Consider the following 19,653-nt stretch of genomic DNA (forward strand, 5'->3'; position numbering starts at 1 on the left):
AAATGGGGAGATGTCAGTCAAAGGTAAACTTCCACAGTAAACTTCCAGTTATAAACAAGTGCAGTATAGTAACTGTAGTTAACAATACTGTATTATATACTTGAAAGTTGCTGAGAGAGTGAATCTTATATATTTTCACTACCACCAAAACAAAACAAAACAAAAAACAAAAACAAAAATACAAAAGGAAATTGTAGGAGATGATGGAGATGTTAACTAACCTTACTGTAGTAATCATTCCTCAATGCATAAGTGCATCAAATAAGTATGTCATACACCCGAAATTTACACAGTGTTATATGGCAACTATAGATCTAAAAAGCTGGGGAGAAAAAAAAAACAAAAAGGGGGAAAGAAGAAAGATAAACTTCCTTTGCGGAAAAAAAATGAAAGAATTCCTAAAGAAGACTGTACCATATAACCAAGTAACTATGTAACTAAGGCAAGATCCCCTTGCAGGGAAAGCATGTAGGATGTAAATCACCATGGCACAAGACAAAGCAAACCAATGGTCATGCTTCCTGCCAGAGAGCTCATGTCCATGTTTCTGGCATGAATAAGATGTAACTTGGATGAAGAAAAACTGAAAAGCTAAAAAGTATCCTCATCTTCCTGTATGAACTAATCACCTTTTGTCACTCAAGGAGAAAGAGACACATTAAGGATATTTCTACAACTTAAAAACTATCTACCATATAAGTGTTCCTACAGAACACTCAATAAAAAAAGAGAAAGGAAAGCATCTGTTAGTTACTCCTTGCCTGTCTACAAGGATCCATGCAATAAATTTCAATTAAGAGTCAGTGCTTTAAGGAGAAAACTCACCTCCTGGTGAATTAGTATGTATCCTTTTCTCATCAGATAATTAAAGTTCAGTCCTTCACTACATTTTAAAATTTCAACTGCCTAGGAACCCACTACTAAAATTAGTGCTGTAATAATAATAGCTATTATTAGCCTACGTTTATCATTTCATATATTATATAAGTTTTCATTTTTTTATCCATGGTTTCTTTCTTTTATTGTAAGTCATCTCAAAGATACTTTAGAAGTAGGTAGGGTTTAAATAATGAATGCATTAAAAATAATAATGACCATCTAGGGAAAACACAATGACCCCGACTTGCTTCCCAGCTCTGATGTTCATGCAGCTCACAGTCAGCTTCTATACACCGGGGCCCATGAAGTAAAACAACTTCACAAGGCTAGCTGGGTGGTTGCTGTAGGAATCCTGCCCAGCAGCTAGGGAAATGAACGAGAAGGAAGGGAGAGGGAGACGCAGATTTCCACCCAAGCCAATGTGGCTGTTGAAGCAGAAAGGAACAGCCACAGTTGGACATGAGCCACCTCATCTGCATAGAAGGACTTCAGATTCACCAATTTTAGAAACATTTAAAAAGCTGAAGTTGAAGAGTCTGGATGTATCACACAGCCCACAGTGTGGATGATGTCCAACAGAGTGATGTTCATAGATGCATTAGGGAAAGACAGGAGGTTTGTCTCTACTTCAACTGCATTCCTATCACAGATGTGATTTCTGCTTGGAATGATCTGAAATTTTTAGAGCCCTGATTCTTTCCTTTATCTCTTCCTTCCTTCTTTTCCCCCTTCCTCCTTTCCTCTGCCCCCTCCTCTCCTTCCCTCCCTTCCTTCCTCCCTTGTTTCCTTCCTTCCTCCTTCTCTCTCTCCCTTCCTTCCCTGTCTCTTCTCTCTCTTTCCTGGGACAGAGCCAAATATCAGTGGGAAGAAGCTGTGGGTGGTCTATATGAGAGCCTAGCAGGCATGCAGAATTCCACACAGGCTGGCCAACTTATTATTCCAGCATCAGGCACAAAGTCAGTGCTCAACAGAGTATGTGGAATTGAATGGAGTCTTTTCCAGAAGACCTTAGAGATTATTGAGCCCAAATAGCAGTGAGATCCAAAAACATTTGACAGTGTACCCATTCATTTGAAAATGTCAACAAAATATGGGGAGGAGGGAGGCAAGAATAAACCTTCCATATCTAGGCCATTCAGAGAGGAGTACTCTGTAAATGTTCACTCATAGTTTGACCTTTGGGGATCCCTGCGTGGCGCAGCGGTTTGGCGCCTGCCTTTGGCCCAGGGCGCGATCCTGGAGACCCGGGATCGAATCCCATGTCGGGCTCCCAGTGCATGGAGCCTGCTTCTCCCTCTGCCTGTGTCTCTGCCTCCCTCTCTCTCTCTCTCTGCCTCCCTCCCTCTCTCTCTGTGACTATCATAAATAAATAAAAATTTAAAAAAAAGTTTGACCTTTGATTAGAAGGGTGAAAATCAAATACAGCATTACACTCAGTTAACAAAGAGGATCTCTTTTACAAGCATAGTCAAATGCATGGCCTCATGTGAATTCAGATTTATGTATATATCAGGTTAACCAGTATAAGGTGGCATAGGTAGACTCAGAGGACAGCTGCATCCCTCAGGCTAGAAGTGTGAAATGCAATGACAGTCTTTATTAATGGGGGTAAGGTGTTTATGTCCCTTGAAAGACATCCTTTGAATGGTTCCATCATCCTTTAAACAAGTTATCTCTGGTCTCCCCCAATCCCTGTGTGCTCTGTACAGTCAGTAACATAGATGCCATTACTTTTTAGGAAAGGACTGCCTCCAGTATTAGTCTCCCAAGCTACAAATGTGATTTAAAACCTCTCAGCCAGCACTTTATCCATGGCAAGATGCATTGCCTATCCCCTGAGAAGTCATGAGTGTAAGGCTCCCTTTAAGGGCACTTAAATTGGACTGAAATTGAATAATCTTTGCAATTTATGATGGCTATTTCCCTCTGGTATAGAATAAAGTTGGAGATGCAGGGAGCTCAGAGAATGAGAGCAAGCCAAAGGATTTGGGGTTTGGAGAAGAGCCCACCATCGTTTCTACTCCTTATAACCACCCACCTTTAAGCCACAAATGAAAGAAAAGTATCTGTGCCCACAGATAATTTGAATGATTTCTCTGAATGTGAGTCATTTAGATGAAACATATGGAAACTCACTTTGGCAAAAATGAACGAGGGGAGGTAACAGGGAGCAGGAGGAAGAAAATCATCCATTTGACTAGATTACATCAAAAGCAAGGTTTTCTCAGGATGCCTCTTCAACATAACTTATATCCTCAATGAATTATTCCACATTTATAAAAACAGCTTATGCTCCATATAAAGACTTTAAAAATCATTATGCTTCTTTTCGTTTGGATTCAAAGGAGACAGAAGGAAATCTCTAGGCCTTAAATGTGATTATGGTTCTATAATTTGGAGTACTGAATTTTTTCACTGGGCTGACTACTCTAATCAAATTAATAGACATCCACCAAATCTCCACTTCCTCCATGTCTTTGGTCCACTCTGAGTTACACAAGCTGTGCTCCTTAAGGACTTCACCATTTGAACTATTTGCTCAACTAGAGAAATTTGTACCAACATATAAACTAGTCATGATGACAATAACTATTGTCCCAAATGTTGTGGCATGGATGATCATTCATATTCTCAATATGACACTGTCAAAATACATGTGAGGGAGAAGTTACTTATATACAGTACAGTGCAAGATGCTGTGTCTAAAATTTTGTAAATCTGGTCCATCCTTACTTTGAAGAGCATACAATTTCTGGTGAACACTGATAAAGTTATAGGTCTAAGTTAGAAGCATTACACCAAAGCATTTTAGTGCCTATTAAGGAAGGGATTACTGCACACTGAGGAGGGTATGTGGCAAATGCTATCAGTGACTCTTCTATGTCCCTTAGACCCTACCTTCTCTTTATGTTTTGGATGCCCTCCACTAACAATTACCTGAATTCTCTAGACTCGAAGAGTTTTTCTAGAGCCACAGAAGACCACTCAGCTCATGTGTGCTGGTCAAGAATGCCAGGGAATTCGCACATCTTAGAAACTATCCTCAACCAGTGACTAATGGCAGTTGGAGGATCAATACCTCAGTTCCCTCATCTCTCAAGTGGAATAATTCTGAAGCTTGTGTTTTCTACTATTTCCTAGAGTTTCCCTTACAGAATTAAGCTCCAGTTGTTCACCTTGATAACTAGTTTACTAATTTACTCTTTATTTACTGCCTTCCCATCCCTATATCAATTTCCATGTCCCTGCCAATGCTTCCTGCAGCTCCTGAAGAGATTCTTTGTACTTGAATGTTTGCCTGAGGTGAGCTTCTGAAGTGAACCTAAATTAGGACAAAGTGAGTCCATCTTTTAGATGTGTTCAGGAAACACATCAGTGATAGCATAAAAAGAGGAAAATAGGCATCTCTTCTATGATTAAATGTGAGAGGATTCATAGAAATGCTCATGGGACAAACACTGCCAGTCACCTATCTGACAGTAGTGGTTCCTCCCTCCATCGTCAACAGAAACCAATTTGGTTGGGCCAAACAAGCTCAGAGAAACTAAGCCCCTTCCTTGACCCATGAGGATGAGCCAAGGTCAGTGTAGGTCAAACATGACCATCCCATTCCTATTTGCTGATAATCTTTAGGGGAGGACAGTTGACTGAATGCCAGCTCATGAAACATAAGCAGGAATGTGCTGAGGAACTCTTTTTCCTCCTATAAACAGAGATCTGGAAAAGTAAAAGTTTTCTTCTCTCTCTCTCTCTCTCTCTCTCAATCTCTCTCTCTCTCTCCTTTTTTGCCTTCACCTTCCTTCCTGTTTGGAGTGCCACAGGGTTATGCTTGGAGTAACTGCAGTCATCTTAAACCCATGAGAGAAATGTTATTGAGTTGCTAACCCAACCTCAGAGCCACCTACCTCCAGACTTCATTTATGTAAGAATAAATGTTAGCTAAGATCTCTGTTACCTACACCCAATTCACCCTGATTGATACAGATGCAATTCTAGGAGCCAGCTTAATGAAGAGGAATGGTTTGCAGGCAAGAAGACTCCAATGTGGCAGTGGAATGAGAAAGAGAAAATCCCGTATTTACTGTTCACTCAACATTTTACAATGAAAGAGTCTAGTGTTAATATTCCATTTCTCTCCTGGGATACTCCTCTTACACGCAGTGTCAAACTGCTTACCAAAACTTGGAGCCATAGGCCTGCTTCTGCCTCTGCCTGAGTTCCTCGTGGCACCCTCTTCCTTCCTTCAGTCTCCATTCAATTGTCACCCCTCAATGACAATCCCTTATGTAATAGTGCTACCCTGGCCCTCATCATCTCCTCTCAGGGAAAGGATGGATGGGGGAAAATGCAATTTGCTCCATGAAGCAAGAAGGTTATTACCATCCTTATAATTGGCACATTAAAGTTTATGATGTGGTCCAGAGTGACCATATTATTAAGAGCTAATGTTACAGATTCCTGTACCATCAGAGAAGCTGGCTGGCTTATGCAAGGTCAGGAAGCCCATTCCCTGCCATTTTCAAGCATGATTACAAAGACTTTTGGAGTCCTTATTTTAAAGGCCCTTTAGTTATCTACCTACAATAACCTAGTAGTTAATATTAAGAAATCATCCTTTTGGCTGATGACATTTCTTGGCCAAAATTTTCCTGCTTTCCTTTTGTTTTGAGGAGATGGGGGGGGGGGGGAATGGAATATATGCCTTAATTACCATATTTTGAAACTGTCATCAAGTCACCTTTTCCCCTCAGGAGGAAGAAGAGGAGAAGAAAGAATAGATCTGGGTCAGTATATCTAACTCTCTCCTTGAAATCTCTACTTGGATGCGGGAGACATATGCTAGTCCTAAAAACTATCCCATGCCCCCCATTCCTTAGCCTTTGTCTACCTATAGAGGCCAGAAAGCCTAATACTGTATTTTCAAATTTCCATTTAGCTAAGGGTGGCCACAAAACTTAATTCAGGCTAGTATGATGTAGGCCAAATTCCTAGGTAAAGATTGCTTGCTAAATAAAAAGGAAAATCTTTGCTAGGATAAGCCCCTTCACCTTGTGGCCCTCCATGTAATTTTCTACTTGGTATGCAGGTACAAGGGCAAGGTCACAGCAGCCATCTTGAACCATAAAGAAGTAACCAAAAGGTAAAAGACTACCTGCCAAGGTAGGTAGACCAGAAAGTTGAAAAGATCCTTACCATCCCTGAATTGCTGAGCTGCCTCGCAAAGCTTAGGTTGCATAGCCTTGGACCTCTGTCTTGTGACTAAGATACAGCCCTAGCCGTTTTAACCAATTCAGGAGGGCTTTCTGTTCTATGCAGCTGATCATCAATATAAAGATAGAGACTGACCTCATGAAACCCCCTCACCTGGCCCTTCTTCCAGCGTCCTTATCACAGTAATGTGACATGGCCCTCCTACAGAGCCTATAGGACAAAAATCTAGGCATTATCCTTGACACTGTTCCCTCCTTCAGACCCATATCCAATCCATCACTATCTGAATGTCTCACCCCTCGTCACCATCTTAACTGCTAGTTCGAGATACCACTGTCCCTCCCCAGAGTGACTGTGACAGCCTCCCTGCTTATCTTCCTGGCCATGTGAAGGTCTCACTGTATCATTTCATTTTCAAAATACAAATATAATCATTTGTACACATTCTCTCTCTCTCTCTCTCTCTCTCTCTCTCACACACACACACACACACACACACACACACACTCACAGATACACACTCTTGCTTAAAAGCCTTCAGTGGCTTGCCATACATCCTGTGATCAAGATATAAATACTTAACATGGCCTAAAAGGCCCTTTGGAGATTATCTCCAGCCCCAGCTTCTGCCAGCCTTCCTCTGAGTTTCAGCTTCCTAACCATTATTTCTAAGAAAATGCCCTACTCCCTGCCTCCACAAAGTCTTTGCACAGACTTTTTTCCACTGGTTGGAAAATTCTTTTTTGTTTCTACCTTTTACTATTTGACTTCTGGAAAATTCTCCATTCAGAACACAGTCCTGGCTTCTCAATCTCAGAGAACTCTTCCCTGACCCAGTGCAAGAGTTAAAGATCCTTTGTTTAACGCTGCCACAGACCACCTTCCCTTTTGCAGATTCTCTAGTTGTAATTATGCATCCTACTGGGATTAGTTACTTGATGGTTAATCCTTGAGAACAGGATCTCTGTCTGATTTTCCATTTTATCTTTAGGCATTCTCCCTGCCTAACATGATTCCTAGCACATAGTAGATGCTCAATAAAAACTTACTGAACAAGGATTGAATGGAAGAAAGCCATATAGCCCAGTCAGTAAATCATCCCCTAAATAGAACCCTCCTGCACTGTTGGTGGGAATGTGAACTGGTGCAGCCACTCTGGAAAACTGTGTGTGGAGGTTCCTCAAAGAGTTAAAAATAGATCTGCCCTACGACCCACCAATTGCACTGCTGGGGATTTACCCCAAAGATACAGATGCAATAAAACACCAGGACACCTGCATCCCGATGTTTATAGCAGCAATGTCCACAATAGCCCAACTGTGGAAGGAGCCTCGGTGTCCATCGAAAGATGAATGGATAAAGAAGATGTGGTTCATGTATACATGGATTATTACTCAGCCATTAGAAATGACAAATACCCACCATTTGCTTCAACGTGGATGGAACTGGAGGGCATTATGCTGAGTGAAATAAGTCAATCAGAGAAGGACAAACATTATATGGTCTCATTCATTTGGGGAATATAAAAAATAGTGAAAGGGAATAAAGGGGAAAGGAGAAAAAATGAGTGGGAAATATCAGAAGGGGAGACAGAACATGAGAGACTCCTAACTCTGGGAAATGAACTAGGGGTCGTGAAAGGGGAGGTGGGTGGGGGTTGGGAGTGACTGGGTGATGGGCACTGAGGGGGGCACTTGACGGGATGAGCACTGGGTGTTATGCTGTATGTTGGCAAATTGAACACCAATAAAAAATAAATTTATAAAAAAAAAGAACATGTTGGGCAGCCCTGATGGCCCAGCGGTTTGGGGCCACCTTCGGCCCAGGGTGTGATCCTGGGGACCCGAGATCAAGTCCCGCATCGGGCTCCCTGCGTGGAGACAGCTTCTCCCTCTGCCTGTGTCTCTGCCTCTCTCTCTCTCTCTCTCTCTCTCTCTCTCTGTCATGAATAAATAAAATCTTTAAAAAAATTTTTAAAAGAACAAAAAAAATCATCCCCTAAATAACTGATTAACATTATATTATCTAAATAAAAATGTAACTAAAAATATTATTAATATAATACCAAAAAAACACAGGGCTTTATAGGACTGTAAATATCTGATGAATCACCAAATTTTGCCATCTCACTAATCGTCTCTTGTGTCAGGCACCATGTCATCTGATGCACGGGTGGACTAGGTTAGATAGTGGTATGGACTGGGTACATGCTCTGGACAGCTGAGGCCATGCTATGATAATGGTGGCCCTGACAAGGATCTAATCTAGATTCACAGGTTGTGTTGCAAATATGTTCCAATTGGAGAGGGAAGCTCTGGGAGAGGCCTTTCTCCTTTACCCCAAATAACTGTCCATCTGAAGTATCCCTAAACATGGGATGTGGTCCTCAAACCACTAAGAGGCTGCATGGGAACTTGACCTCCTAGTTCAGAACACCCCTTACCAGATGACTTTAAAAAGGGTAAATGGGAAAATTGAAAAGAGGGAAAAAATTGACAGAAAAGGAGAAAAATTATCTTGGTCTGGAGGGTCTCAGTTTTGAAAAGTTCAAGCTTTTCCTCAAACAGGAAGTGCTCTTCTTCTTTAATGGTTCTCTAGGCCATTGGATCACCAAGATATATATGTCCCCACTTCACATCTAATTGTGTAACACAACCAAAAGAAGCAGGGAGTGTGGAGATGGGCTGTTTTGTGGGAATGAGAGAATAAACAGATTCCTGGGAGGTGCCTAGAATCTAGATAAGACTTTTATGTAGTGACCCTATTACGATGGTCAGAAAGGAGTGGAGAAAAACAGGATGAATGGCATGGCATGTAATATCTCCCTTCACCTCCCCCAAAACCCACCAAACTCAATTTTATTCTATTCTTTGTAGGAACAAAATTTTATGGGTCAGAAGCCATGGATTTAAGCCTCTAATCTGCCACAAACAAGCTTTGTGATGTGGCTTTACTCTCTCTGATACACATTTGTTTCATTGGCAAATAGTTGGTGGAACCCAACTGGTAAATAAAGATGGAATCCAACACAGAATTGCGCCCAGAATCAATGATACCATGTTTGTGAAAGCCATTTATGTTTTGTAAAGCTTATATCCTCACTAGCTAATTTAATTGGACTTCTCATTCCCCAAACTCTCTTTACTGCATTTTTTCAAGTTAAATTACTTTATTTGTCTGTAATTAAAATCAAGTTGATTATAAATATATTACAGTAATTATGAATATTGAAATTTTTTAGATAAAAAATTCCTTATTCAGCTTACTGTGATTCTCTTTAGCACTTCTCTTTACTGTATTTAACCACCATAGAAGTATGCGTTTATTCACGTCTGATGAAGGAAGATAATCCTTCAAAGGGCCACACCTTGAACACTGGCCAGCTTTTCCAAAACTCCATACTCTCTGTATTGGCTCCCTCCCTCTTTCATAGGACATTCCCTCAAGCTCCTTGTAGAACTGTTCTTCCCTGACCCTATTTATTCAGTGGTATCTTGTGGAACAAGAAGGCTTTAGACTAAGCCCACACCCTGAGAAGTAAATTGCAATTTCTACTCACAGGCACTAGCTGTTTATGATACAGTCTCCAGAAGTTTTCACACAAAGCTGATTGTGGCTATGAGAGAGATATATTAGTGGCTTTCTTTGAGCAGGGGATCAGGGCATCTTGTGTGCAAATCCGTGATTGAGGATCCCAATCCCAGAGAAAGATGCAGCCCCTACACTTGTCACGTGACATCCCATGTGGAGACAGACCCAAATCCTCATCAACAACCAGGTAACTAACTCATGGATAGTGTTGAAACTACCCACATTTTCCCACAAGGTGATAAAAAAAAAAAATGAATCTGTATAGGGCTCTGACCCTACAGTAAGGGGGGCATGCATGTGTGTGTGAACACAGGGACACATGCACATGCACAGGCATATGTGTGATGTATTCAAATGTTTGCAGTTTGTCGAGAAATTTTATTGGAATTAGCTATCTTTTGCAAAGTGTTCAACTTCCCACCCTGAGGAAAGGACAGTACCAATATTAATTATTGGAGAGCCCCAGTGAAAAAACTATGAAGGGACCATGGAGAAACAGAGTTGTGTTTTGATTACCCAATTGCCACAAGTCACAGGTGTTGATGCCCAGAAATCTCACTATTTGATCATTTGTATTCATTAAGAAGACTCCTAATTCAGAGGTGTGGAAGTGGGAGGATCTGTCCTAATCTTGCCATGTCCCATCCCAAAATTAACTTTGAGTTTGAGGTTGAGAGATCAAACAATATCTTCTTGCTGGCTAGCATCACTCTCTTGGAAAAGGAGCCCATAATCCACTCATGAGAGAACTCCAGAGCATCTGAGGTCTACTGAACACTCCAATAATTAAAGTACAACACCACTTGGACTTTTCAAAGTGCTAGAGTGGATATCAAGAAGAACTAACCCAATCACCTCTTCATGCAGGTGAGGAAGCTGAGCCCCAGAACAGTCACATAGCGAGCTAGGAGAAATGCTGAGAGGTAAACCCAGTCTCATGTTTCCAAATAAGTCCCTTCTCCAGTGGAGCATGCTAGGTCCACCAAGCTATGGTTGTAAAGGGTCACTTCCAAAGAAATGCTCACTGCTTTTGATCTCTAGCTTCTGCAGGTTCCCTTCATAGCCAAATTTCACACCTCATCTCCTTTCTTTCTGTCTCAGTCTGCTTGGACTGCCATTAAAAAAATCATAGACTGAGAGGCATAAGCAATATAAATGTCTACAGTTCTGGAGGCTAGAATTCCCAGATCAAGAAGCCAGCAGGGTTGGTGTCTTGTGAGGGCTCGCTCCTTAAGGTTTGCACTCAGCCACCTTCTCAGAAGGCCTTGTCTCTGTTGTTCATGCATGTAGGGAGAGAAAGACCTTTCCTCCCTCTTGTTATAAGGCTCCCAAACCTACCAGATTAGGACACAATCTTAAGACCTCATTTAATCCTAATTATCTCTTAAGAGATAATTACAATCACACTGGGGGTTAGGACTTCCCTTTATGCATTTTGGGGAGACACAATTCAGTCCATAGCACTTTGCATCCTACTACTCCAGTATCTGATTTTATAACCTTCGAATTTCAACTAGGCATTTGAAGAACAGCAAATTGTATTAAGAATATAATTTATTGTTTCCAATACAGCCAGAGCAGGACAATTGCTACAACATTTATCCTATAACAGGCAGAGTATTCACTTCACACAACACATCCAATCCCAATTTACTATATCTAACTAAAGTGAGTCCTGAGCATCTGCTTTGTGTGAATAAGGAAAACAAATAATTCATTATGTCATTTCTTAATTTTTTTTTCATTTCTTAATTTTAATAATGTCTAGATATAATATAGCAAGATTGATGTACTATATACTTGTTTAAGTGGAACTCAACCCACATTGTTTTCACCAGTCACCAGGCAGCTAATTAAATACCAACCAGCTACCGAGCTGTCTGCTAGCATAGAGGCCAGGCAACCTCATTACTGATAAGGTTAATTTAATCAGTTACTTTCACTAAGTGCCTGTGAGTCACTCCCATAATTTAAAACACAAATAAAAAACATGAGTGGAAGCACTTCCTAAATGGGTAGAATTCCTTGTACCTCTCTTTGCCCACTCATTTCCCCTCACCTGGGTCACCTACCTGCCAAATACCCCAGTCTACTGACAACCAGAATTTTTTCTTTATGAGACATTAACTTAGGAACATCAAAACCAGGAACAACAAGATGTGCCCCCTTTTGTCTATTTGCAAATCTGGTATAGCTGCATATGTTTGTGTGATCTAGGAAGAGTCCTCTGAGTCTACAACTGGAATGTGTTCTCATGTTGGAAGCTCTGCAAAAGAAAGAAAAAAGGAAAGAGAAAGTTTGAGTCTAAAAGTAGGAAACAATCTGTTCTGCAGCTGGTGGCATTCAGAGTCGGGCAACACGGGAGAAATGCTATTTGTGTGCACAGGTGTCTAGGACTCTGCAATCTGCCCAGCTGGGAGCTCTGGGAATGGAGACTAAACCACCGGTCTCCTCCTTCCTCTTCTTCATCCCTCTCAGGAGCTTCTCATAAACTATGGACACTCTGACCAATGACTGAAATACACATATTATTCTCAGAGGTCTCAACATGACCATAATTTTGAGTCTCTGAGAAGCCCAATATAGAAATTTGAATGTGCCAGCAAGCATTACACTGATGGCCTTCTTACTTCTTCCAGGCCAGTATGGTCAAGGCCACATCCTGACTTTTATGGTGATGCTCACAGTGAGGCTTAGGCCCAGGTATGGATGTAACAGGGAGAAATTTAGCATGTCTGACTGCATATTGCTTCTACTGCCCTACTGCTCTGACCCATAGCTAGGAAAGTTCTGCTTAGCCCTGCCTGTAGGCATGTTAATCATTGAAGGAACTTTGCTTAAAGCTAAGATTTGCAAAAACCACTCTTTACTCAAAACCCACCTCGGGATCCCTGGGTGGCACAGCGGTTTGGTGCCTGCCTTTGGCCCAGGGCACGATCCTGGAGACCCGGGATTGAATCCCACATCGGGCTCCCGGTGCATGGAGCCTGCTTCTCCCTCTGCCTGTGTCTCTGCCTCTCTCTCTCTCTGACTATCATAAATAAATTTAAAAAAAAAATTAAAAAAAAAAAAAACCCACCTCACCTGAAGAGATAAGTAAGCATATACAGAAACAGCAATGCTATGTTTAAGATTTACAGGAATGGCAAGACAATATTCCTGTACTCAAAGATCAACTGATAAAGGACAGAAAAGTTTCAATAACCTTCCTCAGACCATTATGAGCACTAGAATGCCTACACATATCTGTCACCTCTTGATTCCAACTCCTTCCCACCTCCCCCTCTTCCTAACAAAAGAAGCTCAAAGTTCATGCTGAGGAATGATGGTTCTTTAAGACAAAAGCCCATCATCTCAGTTTTCTGACTTCCCAAAAAAGTCACTTTCCTACCCCAACTTCTTGCCCCTCAACTTTCTGGCCTGTCATGTGACCAGTGGAATGAGCTTGGGCTCGGTTACAGGTATAACGATATTTAGCAACATAGACACAATGCATGCAAACGCATTCACTATAGAAAAGTAAGTCATAGTCAATAACCATCCTACTGGCTGCTTTACAAACCAAAATGAGAATGGAATATTTTGAAGTTGTATCCTGAAATTAGACCTTTCTTCAAAACAAACCACAGATTTAAAATAAAATAAAATAAATTGCAGATTTAAGATTAAGTGATAATGGACTAAAAGAAATATGGACAAGCATTATATGACCTAATGATCAGGGTGGCATTTCGAAGTATGATACCAATGACAGAAATCCTAACAGTAACAGAGGTGACTGCTTCAGAGAAGCAAACAAATAAAAGGAACACACACACACACACACACACACACACACACACAAACAGGAACTGCCACCAAAGTCACTACAATAACAGTACATCAATAAAATTGAAAGAAAACTGAAATCCAATAACCAATGAAAACGTTAACACAGAAAACAGACAAAGTATGCTTAATGTACATAAAGTAATTAAAAGTCAGTAAGAAGAACCCTGGTATGACTGTCATGCACAACAGTTCTCTTGCTCAGCAGTCGCTTATCTCTTCTGAACCACCCCACTGATGATTTGATGGGGATGGACATGGGCCCCCTGAGGCCCCAGAACTATCTTTTTTGTTGTAAATTAAGATGGACACAGATTTTTATTTTAAGGCAGATATCTAATAAAATGAGTACCAGTTATCTCTAAGAATAGGTTAAGGGCTGGTGCAAAAGATGAGCTGTGCATCACTGGAGCAGAGACAAGGAATTAGGAGGGCAGTCCAATAACATTAGGAACTTTGAAAATGTCTATACAGGCCATGAATTCCTTTGGGCTTTGAAATAACAACACCTGTGGCTTGTGGGTGAAGGGTAGTTGGGAGCCCATACATACTAATGGACAGCATATAATGCTGGAGGAAGACGTAGAATCAGATGATGAAGAGGAGAAATGAAATTCCTAAGTATATCTGGAGAGCAAGCAGCCCTTGGAAGTGGAGGCAAGGATCCATGCAAGAAAATCAAACTTGCTGCTGAAGAAGAAAGATGAAAAAGAGGAAGAGGAGGAAGAGCAGGAGAGGAGAAAATGCTCCAGTAAAGAAATTGACATGAGATACTCCAGCCAAAAATGCACAAAAATAAAACCAGAATGAAAGATTCAAAATCATGAACACCAAGATCAAAAGATCAAGAATCCTCATTTTAAAAAAAGAGAGAGAAAAACTCCTAAAACATCAAATGGTCCTAATTCTGTAGAAGACATTAAAGCAAAAATGGAAGAAAGTATAGAAAAAGGCGATTCTCTTTCCAAAGAGAAAGCCAAGCTCGTCAATTATATGAAGCACGGTTTTTGGATGACTGACCCAGAAGATATTCAAGATCTCTGGCAGTGGAGGAAATCTCTTTAAGTAAACAGCTTAAACAGCTTATTAAAATTTTCCATCTCATTTTATTTCTGTAATAGGTGATCTCTGGTTGTCCTTTTTATAATGTAGAGTGAGAACCTTCTTTACTGTGTCTGATAAATGTGGTCCAGGTTGCAATGCCAACGTGTTGTCCCAAATGCCTGCTTAGTTTTCAAAGGCAGAACTCCACCTTTTGCTTGGTTTTAAATACATGTGGAATGCTTTGACAGAACATTTGTCATCGTGGTCAGACAAATGGAAATGGTGGAGAGACTATAAAAATATATGTGTGAAATAAACTTAGTTTTTTTTTTTTTTTAAATTTAATTCTTTATACCTTTCTACATTTTATTTTTTTTTTAAAGATTTTATTTATTTATTCTTGAGAGATAGAAGGAGAGACAGAGCCAGAGACACAGACACAGGCAGAGGGAGAAGCAGGCTCCATGCACCGGGAGCCCGACGTGGGACTCGATCCCGGGTCTCCAGGATCGCGCCCTGGGCCAAAGGCAGGCGCCAAACCGCTGCGCCACCCAGGGATCCCTAAACTTAGTTTTTTAAAGAAAGTTTAAAAATCAATGAGAAAAAGATGAGCACCTCAACTGAAAAAAATGATGGTTCAGGGGCACATCCAACTCTTGGTTTTGGCTCAGGTCATGATCTCAGGGTTGTGGGATTGAGCCCCAAGTCAGGCTTCATACTCAGCAAAGAATCTGCTTGAGATTCTCTCTCTCTTTCTCTCTCTCCCCCTCTGCCCTTCCCTTCTACTTGTGATCTTTCTCTCTAAAATAAATAAATATTTTTTTAAAAAGAAAAAAGAATAGAGAACATAATCAGGCAATTTACAAACACAGAAACCCAACTATTTCTTAAAAATATAATGTCCATAATGAAAAAAATGAAAAATGTAAATATGCATAATTTTTCATTTATCAAATTGGTCATTCAAAAAAACCCAGCAAAACCCATTTTTGGAAAAAATGTAGGGAATCCCATAAACCAGGTGGGAATGACAGTTGATGCAACTTTTTCCAGGTTGATAATTTGGCACAAGGAATCAAAATCCTAAAATTTGCATTTCATTTGACATTGGAATTACAAACTTAACCTAAGGAAGTAATGAAGCACAAAAATGAAGCTACAACATCCATACCAGTGTTGTTTGTAAGAAAGAAATAATATTGGGTACATTAACTGAGGAACATAAAATGAAGATGGAGCAGTGATTTAAAATTGCATTGGGAAGGTGTTAAGTTTTAAGGCTGGTTTCTGAGCAATATGATCTTATACTTATAAACATACAATATACATGCATAAATATATAAATAGTATATACTCACAGAAAAAGACTAAAAGAACAGAAGTAAATGTCAGTAGTGGCTATCATCTAGATCATAGATGATATTTATTTTGCTTTTTACTTTTCCATAGGCCCTAAATTTTCTTCAGATAACACGTAACTTTTTATAACAATTAAAAAACCATTTTTAAACAGAATTTTAAAGGAAAACCAACAGTACAACAGGCTTATGTTTCTCCCACCAAACTAAATGGCTTTCACTTACTGCTTCCAAAGATCATGCTGCCTCTCTTTCTTCCCTGATCTGCATCCAACTCTAATAATTTCCTTCACATCATGAAAAAATTTATACAAAACCCCAAGCTCACTCATTCAATTAACTCCCTACCTCTTCCTTACTCAATATTCAATTAAAATTGAATCACTTTAAGTCTTGCTATTTTAAAACCTGCTCTGGCTAATCTGTTTTTTTAAATGATCAGCTCTTCTTTCTAACTTCTGAGCCTTCAAAAATATCCAAAGACAAAAGAATGTTTGTAGACAAGCCACTCTGTTGTTCTGTACAGCCACTTCAACAACCCCCCAGGCCCCCATTCCCTAGTCTAATAGGTGTGTAAAGCAAAACAGAACAACTTAGAAGCTTCTAACCTACATTGGGTAGCATGCCAAGGAAAGCAGTACATGGCTGGTGTGACATGAAAATACCAGACATGGGTCAAGGCAAAAATCCTTCTTAAAATGCATCACCCTACATAGTAGTGTAGAAGACATGGGGCTAAAAAAAAAAAAGAAGTCGTCATGGGGCTCTGGCCTCTGTCCACAGGTGGCAACTTGTGTGATTTTGGACAAGCAGTTGACCTGTTCTGGGCCTCAGTTACATCCTTTCCAAAACTATGGTATTATTTCTAAGGTGACCATGAAACTGATGGACATTTATGTCCTTTTCTCTAGCAAGTCACTTAATTCTCTATAATCACAAAATCCCCTTTAAAGATCTCACAACCTGGGATCATTACAGATCCATTTCTCTTCCTTACTGTGGATACGGGAAATACTTAGCCTACCTCACAATTCCAGGGTTCATCACATCTTATGACAACAGATTGCTTTGGTCACTTCTTTCTGGTTTCTCCATGCTTCATTTTCTCCCCTATTCCATCTTCCCTCATTGATTTGGACTACATGTGAGTCACTTTTTTATCTCCATAGATGGGGAATCAGCTCTTTATTTTTTTAACCTGAGGGCAGTTAGTCATTTGAAAGGCTTTAATCTAGTACAACCTATTATGGATGTTGTTCTTTCAAGGTTAAAAGAGAGGTAGTCAAAAAACAGAAGGGCAGGGATTGTAAGAAGTATCACTCAGGTGGCCCAAGAATGGGACTAACTTCTTATAAAGCTAACACACACCAATACTGTTCTCAAACCAAAACAAAGACAATTTCCCTGATTCTCTGACCCAAGACAAAATAGATCAATACTGACTCCAAATGCTGGCAAGGGTGTGGAGAAATGGGATCACTCGTACATTACTGGTGGGAATGTATAATGGACAGTCACTCTGTAAAAGAGTGACCCCATGTCTCATACAACTACTTACGCACTTACCATATGGCCTAACGAGTCCATATGTGGGCATTTATGCCAGACAAATGGAAACCTCTGTTCACACAAAAACCTATACACAGATGTTCACAGAAGCTTTATTCACAATATCCCAAGACAGGAACCAACTGAAATGTCCTTCAATGGATGACTGGCCAAAGAAACATGGATATATTAAAACCAAGAAACACCACTCTGCAATAAACAGTAACAAACAATTGATAGACAAGACAACTTGGATGGATTTCAAGAGAGTTAAGCTGCATGAAAAAAATCTAAAGATTACACCTATATGATTTCATTGACATAGCATTCTTGAAATGACAAAATTATAGAGATAGATCAAGACTGATGGTTCCCAGGGCTGGGGGGAAGGAGCAGGGAAGGATGCAGCTATATAGCTAGAAAGGGTAGCACGAGGGATCTTTGCAAAGAAACTGTCCTGTATCTTCAATGTGATGGTAATCAAACCTATACAGGTGACAAAATTACACAGAACTGAATACACACAAATGAGTACATGCAAAACTAGTGAAATCTAAATAAGATTGCTGGGTTGTATCAATTTCATCAATATCAATTTCCTGTGATATTGATTATGCAAGATGGCAAGAGAGAGAGAGATGCTGACAGCACACATGTGGACAATAAAGAACTAGAATCAACTTACAAAATTGTATTTTTTTTTCCTGGAAGGTTTTCCTATTGAATAGAAATGCAAGTCTGTCCTACAGTCCACATTCCCTGAAATTTTAAATCACTCCTAACTTTGGGTGTTCTACTTTGTGGTGGTTGTCATGGTGATGTTTAAAGAAGGGGAGAACCATAAAGTGCTATACAAAGATCCTACTTTCTCCAACGAGCTAGAAGAAGATCTTCTGAGTATAGCCTACATCTGGGTTCCCCCACCCACATGGTGTGGCCAGCCTCAGCGGTCACCTGCAGATAGTAACACCGGGAAGTGGACACTTCAGGGAAGGGAAGACAGAGAGGGGAGAGAGCCAAGAGTTGCTAAATAACACCACATCTTACTCCCCTGCAGTGGGATGGACCTGAGGTGTCATCTATACCATTTCTCAAAGGGTCCCTAGCAGAAAGAAATCTCAGTTTCCCACAGCACTAATCTGCTTATGACAATGCCTTTTATAGGCTTTTCCTTCTTTCCAGCCTCTCTCTCCCCTCCACCTCATTCCATCTCCCAGTAAACCACCTGAACTCCTTATCTCAGGTCTGTTTTTGGAAGGACCCAAATCCAGATGTTCACACTGAGGATACCTGAATGCAGACCACAGTGCCTTGTCTCTAACAACTGATGTTTTACTTTCCTTAATCAATATTAAAACTTAATTTAAAAAATTAATCTGGGATCCCTGGGTGGCGCAGCGGTTTGGCGCCTGCCTTTGGCCCAGGCCGCGATCCTGGAGACCCGGGATCGAATCCCACGTCGGGCTCCCGGTGCATGGAGCCTGCTTCTCCCTCTGCCTGTGTCTCTGCCTCTCTCTCTCTCTGACTATCATAAATAAATTAAAAAATTTAAAAAAATATAAAAAAATAAAGCCTTTAAAAAAAATTAATCTGCTACAAATTTCATGGAAATATAACAACACACAATTCATTTATTTAAGACAGATGACAACAGATGACAGATGACATACAGACACCAGCAATCAGGCTGTTTAACAACTACAAAGCCCTTTTTGTGCAGGTTCCATTCACTGAAGTGAATACACATTCAGCACATATATCTTCAGAAAACTGCCATACTCGTGTCCTACATTCTAGAAGACCAACCAGAGTCTACTAATCCAGTAGGCTCATCAAAAGAGCTGAGGTGTTGGCCAGCTTGCAAGAGGTCACCTAAGTGACTTACAGAAAATGCTAGTCTGCAGAATTTTTTAAAGGGAAAGATTCTTTGAGATCCTGAAAGCCATGCTAGATGTAACCCACCTATAACCAGCTATAATCCTACTGGTAGTATTTTGAACCATTCTTCTCTGAATCTTAGCTGGTATCAAGGCTGCCCTCCAGTGTCAGCATTTTCAGTGGTTCTGCTATAAATGTGTTTGTGTCCATGTAGCATTCAGTTGGGCTTGGGAGACGGAATAGCCAGAAGAAAAACCGATCAGGAGTCTGAACATTTAGAACATTAGAACCCTGCCCTGTCTGCATCTGACGAGTG

General features: G+C 40.4%; 1 pseudogene; it reads left to right on the forward strand.

Annotated features, from left to right (window-relative positions):
- LOC112908681 (nucleophosmin-like) overlaps positions 1–14,574 on the forward strand; it is a 47,540-nt pseudogene extending 32,966 nt beyond the window's left edge.
- The last annotated feature ends 5,079 nt before the right edge of the window (positions 14,575–19,653 follow it).

Source organism: Vulpes vulpes, chromosome 1 (assembly GCF_048418805.1).
Source record: "Vulpes vulpes isolate BD-2025 chromosome 1, VulVul3, whole genome shotgun sequence".
Lineage (NCBI taxonomy): Eukaryota > Metazoa > Chordata > Mammalia > Carnivora > Canidae > Vulpes > Vulpes vulpes.